The sequence below is a fragment of the Pseudophryne corroboree genome, chromosome 5, assembly GCF_028390025.1.
Source record: "Pseudophryne corroboree isolate aPseCor3 chromosome 5, aPseCor3.hap2, whole genome shotgun sequence".
NCBI lineage: Eukaryota > Metazoa > Chordata > Amphibia > Anura > Myobatrachidae > Pseudophryne > Pseudophryne corroboree.
This window is the reverse complement of record NC_086448.1, coordinates 190,290,615-190,299,022: the sequence shown is the minus strand read 5'-3', so window position 1 is coordinate 190,299,022 and position 8,408 is coordinate 190,290,615.

Genomic DNA, 8,408 nt, shown 5'->3' with positions numbered 1-8,408 from the left:
TCTCAGGCAGAGACAACGGATAAGTTCGGCCTCGAGGTGGAACCTTCCCTGGAACGAGATCAATCGGACAGTCCCATTCTCTATGAGGAGGAAGGATATCAGCAGAAGCTTTACTGAACACATCCGTGAAATCTTGATATGGAGGAGGTGGAACATCAGACGACCTGGGGGAGGAAGAACAGACAGGCAATACTTTAAACAAACATGTCTCAGCACAGGAGGAACCCCATGCCAGGATTTGCGTAGTCGTCCAATCAATTGTAGTATTGTGAAGACGGAGCCATGGAAGGCCCAGGACCACAGGATGTGTGGCTCTTGGAATCACTAAAAAAGAAATCAGTTCGGAATGAAGAACTCCCACTCTCAGACGAACTGGTAGAGTCCTTAAAGAAATAACTGCATCAAAAATTTTGCTGCCATCCACGGCAGTTAAAGAAATGGACGAAGGAAGTCTCTCGGTGGGTAGGGACCACCGTTTAACATAGGCTTCGGTAATAAAGTTCCCAGCTGCTCCGGAATCAAGGAGGGCAATGACGTTCCGATAACGTTGAGCAACTTGAAGCGAGACTGGGAGATTACAATCTTGAGGAGATGGAGAGGAGATCATTACTCCTAGCCGGCCCTCTCCTTGGCGAGCTAGGATTTGGAGTTTCCCGGACGTTTGGGACAGGCATTAATGGTGTGAGACGGAGCTGCACAATAGAGACAGAGAAACTCGGAGAGACGTCTTCGGCGCTCAGCAGGAGTTAAACGGGAACGGCCAAGTTGCATGGGCTCATCTTTAGATGGTGACAGTTGACGAGGAGGAGGAGCAGAAGACCTTGGAGCAGATGATCCTCCACGCTCAGTTGCTCTCTCTCTGAAACGCAAATCAACTCTCGTGCAGAGTGAGACCAGCTCATCTAACTTAGAAGGTAAGTCTCTGGTAGCTAACTCATCTTTAATACGCTCAGATAAGCCATGCCAGAATGCAGCATACAGGGCCTCGTCGTTCCATGCCAGTTCGGATGCCAGGATCTGGAACTGTATCAGATATTGTCCTACAGTACGTGACCCCTGGCGTAAACGGAGAATCTCGGATGAAGCTGAGGTTACCCGGCCTGGCTCGTCGAAGATGCGCCTGAATGTTGACACGAAGGCAGTGTAGGAAGATAGCAGGGTGTCGGACCTCTCCCATAACGGTGATGCCCAATCAAGGGCTGAGCCACTGAGAAGAGAAATAATGTAGGCAATTTTTGTACGGTCACTGGGAAAATTGCCAGGTTGTAGCTCAAACTGAATCTCACACTGGTTGAGAAATCCCCTGCAGAATCTTGGAGATCCGTCAAATTTTGCTGGCGTTGGAAGATGAAGACGTGGAGCAGAAATGGGTAAGGTGGGTGGGGTTATAGCTGGAGTCACTGTGGTTGACGCACCAGACGCGCCTGATCCACGGAGAGTTGTCTGAATCCCATCCAGCCGAGTAGAGAGATCCTGGAGACAGCGGATGATGTGGCCCTGTGCAGCCTCCTGATGTTCTAGTCGGGCTGCCAGTTCTTGCATCGGCCTGGCCGCTTGATCCTGGTCTCCGGCTGGATTCATTAGGTCAGTGCTTACTGTCACAACTGAGGGCCTGAGCTGACGGGAGGCAGCCTCAGTTGTAGGGGCTGAGATGTACCGGAACCTGGGAGGTTGTATCAGACCCCTGGACATGTAAGTAACATGAATAATAACTGCCCGAAGGCGTGACCACGACAACTTGGATAAAAGTCAATGATGTTTATTATGACAACTCCGCAACACAGCAGCAGTAAAAGAAAACGTAAAAGTCAGCAAAGAATAAATACAGTTCCTGGGTACTACAGGATGGCAGGAGCCACAGGGCACTGGTAGTGTGCGATAGTTCTTATGATCTTCTAGATGGAAAGTCCTTACCAGGCCCGACTGTAGCAATGGAGATAACCCAGGATTGTGCCAGCTGGTGTTCCAGGAAAAGCTGGGTTGCTGAAGATAAAACAGCTGCTGTGGATACTGGCTGGAACCAGACTGTTGTTAGCACGGAGTGGATACTGGCTGGAACCAGTTAAATAATAAATGAACTTGGGAGCGATGAAATAATAATACCGGTGGAGAGTGGTAAAGTGTAGAAAGGACACCGGCCCTTTAAGGGAAGCTGTACTCTGCTGGAAGCTGAGCTGGAAGCAGGTAATGTTGTAGCTGGAAACAGATGAATCCACAATGGATTGGAGAGTCAGGCTACACCGCAGGTGGAATGCTGGTGCGGGTCTCTATGGGGGAAGTCTTGAGACAGGAGCTGGAACCTGGAAGACAATCACAGGAGAGAGACAAACAGGAACTAGGTTTGACAACCAAAGCACTGACGCCTTCCTTGCTCAGGCACAGTGTATTTATACCTGCAGCAAGGAAGGGATTGGCTAGGCAATTATGCAGATTATCAATACTGAGAACAGATTGGTGGAAATGATCAGCTGACAGAATCCAAGATGGCTGCGCCCATGCAGACACTTGGAGGGAAGTTTGGTTTGTAATCCATGTGGTAATGAAAACAGTAATGGCGGCGCCGGCCACCGGAGACAGGAGGCGCCAGGCTGACAGATGCACATCCAACCACGCGGACACAGCGGAGGCCGCGGCTGACGTAATCGCCACTCAGACACTCTGCATGCAGAAGTTCAGGGACGGCGGCGGAGGCCGCGGGAGACGCCATGCCAGGTGTAATATGGCGTTTACTGTGACAGCGTCCCAGAGTGACAGGAGAGGATACAGGAATGTACACATCAGGATAACAGATGGGATCCGGTCCTGGAGCGCTGAGCCAGCCTTAGGAGGCATCTGATGGGTAAGAAATGGCGTCCAGATACCCGGATCGTGACAGCACCCCCCCCCTTTAGGAGTGGCCCCAGGACACTTCTTTGGCTTTTGAGGAAACTTGGAATGGAATCTCCGGACCAAGGCAGGAGCATGGACATCAGAAGCATTGGTCCATGAACGTTCCTCAGGACCATAACCCTTCCAGTCAATAAGATATTGTAGTTGACCGTAACGGTGACGTGAGTCCAGGATCTTGGCCACTTCATACTCAACGCCTCGTTGAGTTTGGACTTTCGGAGTTGGAGGAAGTGAGGAATGAAACCGATTCAAGATCAGCGGTTTCAACAGGGAAACATGGAATGTCCTGGGTATTTTTAAGAAGGGAGGCAACTGGAGTCTGTAAGCAACAGGATTGATGACTTGTTCAATCTTGAAAGGACCGATATAGCGAGGTGCAAACTTCATACTGGGAACTCTTAACCTCAAATTCTTCGTGGATAACCATACCCGATCACCCACCTTGAGAGCAGGAACTGCTCGACGCTTCTTATCCGCAAACTTCTTGTACCTGAACGATGCCTTGAGCAGAGCTGATCGTACGCTCTTCCAGATATTGGCAAACTGATGCAAGGTGATATCCACTGCGGGAACAGAAGTTGCTGGAAGCGGTTGGAACTCAGGGACTTTAGGGTGGAATCCAAAGTTAGTGAAGAATGGTGTTGAAGCAGATGAAGAATGATACTGGTTGTTATGACAGAACTCGGCCCAGGGAAGTAATTGAACCCAGTCATCTTGAGAGGAGGACACATAGATGCGGAGGAAGGCCTCCAAGTCCTGATTCACCCTCTCGGTTTGACCATTGGTCTGAGGATGGTAAGCCGTGGAAAACTTTAGCTTGACTTGGAGGACTTGACATAAACTTCGCCAGAATTTGGCTGTGAATTGAACTCCTCGATCTGAGATAATTTCTTCAGGAAGACCGTGGAGTCGGAAGATCTCTTGTATGAATACTTGAGCCAACTTGGAAGCTGACGGAAGACCGGTGAGAGGAATGAAGTGTGCCATCTTGGTGAACCGGTCAACTACCACCCAGATGGTATTGAACTTGTTGCACATGGGTAAGTCTGTAATGAAATCCATCGACAAGTGGGTCCATGGTCGACGGGGAACGGATAGTGGAACCAGTTGCCCCGCAGGCGACTGGCGGGATACTTTATGTTGGGCACACTTTGGGCAAGATGCAATAAACTCCAAGACGTCCTTTTTCAGAGTTGGCCACCAATAGGACCTAGAGATAAACTCCAGGGTTTTTTGGATACCTGTATGTCCGGCAAAACGGGAAGCATGGGCCCAATGCATGAGCTTCTTCCTTAGCATCGGCTTCACAAAACTTTTCCCTGATGGGGGCGTAGAGTCCATCCCTACCGTGGAGAATGCCAACGGATTTATAATAGGATGCTTGTCTGAAGACTCTGACTCATTTTCTTGCTCCCATGAGCGGGAAAGGGCATCGGCCTTGCGATTCTGAGAGCCCGGACAGAACTGGAGTTTAAAGTCGAACCTGGAAAAGAAAAGTGCCCATCTGGCCTGACGAGGGTTGAGACATTGTGCGCCCTTCAGGTATAAAAGGTTCTTGTGGTCTGTAAGTATGGTGATTGAATGAGAAGCTCCCTCCAACAGATACCTCCACTCTTCTAGAGCGAGCTTGATGGCTAGCAACTCCTGGTCGCCAATGGCATAGTTGCGCTCAGCTGGGGAGAACTTCCGGGAGAAGAAACTGCAAGGGTGTAAATGGCCATCTTTAGCCCTCTGAGATAACACCGCTCCTACTCCAACGGAGGAGGCATCCACCTCTAAGATGAAAGGAGAGTCGATGTCAGGCTGTTTCAGAACAGGCGCAGAGATGAACCTTTGTTTTAAAAGATGAAATGCTTGCATGGCTTCTTCAGACCACTTGGACGGGTTAGCACCCTTCTTAGTGAAAGCAGTAATAGGCGCCACAATGGTGGAAAAGTCTCGTATAAACTTTCGGTAATAGTTGGCGAACCCTAAGAACCTCTGGACCCCTTTGAGGGTTAAGGGTACCGGCCAATTTTGGATTGCTTGTAGTTTCTCAGGATCCATCTCTAGTCCGGAACCGGACACAATGTACCCTAGAAACGGAATGGACTTGACTTCAAAGACGCATTTTTCTAATTTGCAATAGAGATGATTGACACGGAGACGGGACAGAACCTCTTTAACCCAAAAACGATGTTCCTCTAAATCGTTGGCAAAAATGAGGATATCGTCTAGATAGACCACGACATGACGGTATAGAATGTCTCTGAAGATCTCATTGACAAAATGCTGGAAGACAGCTGGAGCATTGCTCAATCCGAAGGGCATGACGAGGTACTCATAATGTCCGTCACAGGTGTTAAAGGCGGTCTTCCACTCGTCACCCTCACGGATCCGGATGAGATTGTATGCACCTCGCAAGTCCAGCTTTGTAAAGATGGTAGCTCCGCTAACTCTGTCAAAGAGCTCAGTAATCAGGGGTAAAGGATAACGGTTCTTGATGGTAATGTCGTTCAAACCTCTGTAGTCGATGCACGGCCGCAGACCACCATCTTTCTTTTTTACAAAAAAGAAGCCTGCGCCGGCTGGAGAAGAAGAAGGTCGAATGAACCCCTTTGCTAGGTTCTCTTTAATATATTCCTCCATAGAATGCGTCTCAGGCAGAGACAACGGATAAGTTCGGCCTCGAGGTGGAACCTTCCCTGGAACGAGATCAATCGGACAGTCCCATTCTCTATGAGGAGGAAGGATATCAGCAGAAGCTTTACTGAACACATCCGTGAAATCTTGATATGGAGGAGGTGGAACATCAGACGACCTGGGGGAGGAAGAACAGACAGGCAATACTTTAAACAAACATGTCTCAGCACAGGAGGAACCCCATGCCAGGATTTGCGTAGTCGTCCAATCAATTGTAGTATTGTGAAGACGGAGCCATGGAAGGCCCAGGACCACAGGATGTGTGGCTCTTGGAATCACTAAAAAAGAAATCAGTTCGGAATGAAGAACTCCCACTCTCAGACGAACTGGTAGAGTCCTTAAAGAAATAACTGCATCAAAAATTTTGCTGCCATCCACGGCAGTTAAAGAAATGGACGAAGGAAGTCTCTCGGTGGGTAGGGACCACCGTTTAACATAGGCTTCGGTAATAAAGTTCCCAGCTGCTCCGGAATCAAGGAGGGCAATGACGTTCCGATAACGTTGAGCAACTTGAAGCGAGACTGGGAGATTACAATCTTGAGGAGATGGAGAGGAGATCATTACTCCTAGCCGGCCCTCTCCTTGGCGAGCTAGGATTTGGAGTTTCCCGGACGTTTGGGACAGGCATTAATGGTGTGAGACGGAGCTGCACAATAGAGACAGAGAAACTCGGAGAGACGTCTTCGGCGCTCAGCAGGAGTTAAACGGGAACGGCCAAGTTGCATGGGCTCATCTTTAGATGGTGACAGTTGACGAGGAGGAGGAGCAGAAGACCTTGGAGCAGATGATCCTCCACGCTCAGTTGCTCTCTCTCTGAAACGCAAATCAACTCTCGTGCAGAGTGAGACCAGCTCATCTAACTTAGAAGGTAAGTCTCTGGTAGCTAACTCATCTTTAATACGCTCAGATAAGCCATGCCAGAATGCAGCATACAGGGCCTCGTCATTCCATGCCAGTTCGGATGCCAGGATCTGGAACTGTATCAGATATTGTCCTACAGTACGTGACCCCTGGCGTAAACGGAGAATCTCGGATGAAGCTGAGGTTACCCGGCCTGGCTCGTCGAAGATGCGCCTGAATGTTGACACGAAGGCAGTGTAGGAAGATAGCAGGGTGTCGGACCTCTCCCATAACGGTGATGCCCAATCAAGGGCTGAGCCACTGAGAAGAGAAATAATGTAGGCAATTTTTGTACGGTCACTGGGAAAATTGCCAGGTTGTAGCTCAAACTGAATCTCACACTGGTTGAGAAATCCCCTGCAGAATCTTGGAGATCCGTCAAATTTTGCTGGCGTTGGAAGATGAAGACGTGGAGCAGAAATGGGTAAGGTGGGTGGGGTTATAGCTGGAGTCACTGTGGTTGACGCACCAGACGCGCCTGATCCACGGAGAGTTGTCTGAATCCCATCCAGCCGAGTAGAGAGATCCTGGAGACAGCGGATGATGTGGCCCTGTGCAGCCTCCTGATGTTCTAGTCGGGCTGCCAGTTCTTGCATCGGCCTGGCCGCTTGATCCTGGTCTCCGGCTGGATTCATTAGGTCAGTGCTTACTGTCACAACTGAGGGCCTGAGCTGACGGGAGGCAGCCTCAGTTGTAGGGGCTGAGATGTACCGGAACCTGGGAGGTTGTATCAGACCCCTGGACATGTAAGTAACATGAATAATAACTGCCCGAAGGCGTGACCACGACAACTTGGATAAAAGTCAATGATGTTTATTATGACAACTCCGCAACACAGCAGCAGTAAAAGAAAACGTAAAAGTCAGCAAAGAATAAATACAGTTCCTGGGTACTACAGGATGGCAGGAGCCACAGGGCACTGGTAGTGTGCGATAGTTCTTATGATCTTCTAGATGGAAAGTCCTTACCAGGCCCGACTGTAGCAATGGAGATAACCCAGGATTGTGCCAGCTGGTGTTCCAGGAAAAGCTGGGTTGCTGAAGATAAAACAGCTGCTGTGGATACTGGCTGGAACCAGACTGTTGTTAGCACGGAGTGGATACTGGCTGGAACCAGTTAAATAATAAATGAACTTGGGAGCGATGAAATAATAATACCGGTGGAGAGTGGTAAAGTGTAGAAAGGACACCGGCCCTTTAAGGGAAGCTGTACTCTGCTGGAAGCTGAGCTGGAAGCAGGTAATGTTGTAGCTGGAAACAGATGAATCCACAATGGATTGGAGAGTCAGGCTACACCGCAGGTGGAATGCTGGTGCGGGTCTCTATGGGGGAAGTCTTGAGACAGGAGCTGGAACCTGGAAGACAATCACAGGAGAGAGACAAACAGGAACTAGGTTTGACAACCAAAGCACTGACGCCTTCCTTGCTCAGGCACAGTGTATTTATACCTGCAGCAAGGAAGGGATTGGCTAGGCAATTATGCAGATTATCAATACTGAGAACAGATTGGTGGAAATGATCAGCTGACAGAATCCAAGATGGCTGCGCCCATGCAGACACTTGGAGGGAAGTTTGGTTTGTAATCCATGTGGTAATGAAAACAGTAATGGCGGCGCCGGCCACCGGAGACAGGAGGCGCCAGGCTGACAGATGCACATCCAACCACGCGGACACAGCGGAGGCCGCGGCTGACGTAATCGCCACTCAGACACTCTGCATGCAGAAGTTCAGGGACGGCGGCGGAGGCCGCGGGAGACGCCATGCCAGGTGTAATATGGCGTTTACTGTGACAGCGTCCCAGAGTGACAGGAGAGGATACAGGAATGTACACATCAGGATAACAGATGGGATCCGGTCCTGGAGCGCTGAGCCAGCCTTAGGAGGCATCTGATGGGTAAGAAATGGCGTCCAGATACCCGGATCGTGACAGCGCCCATC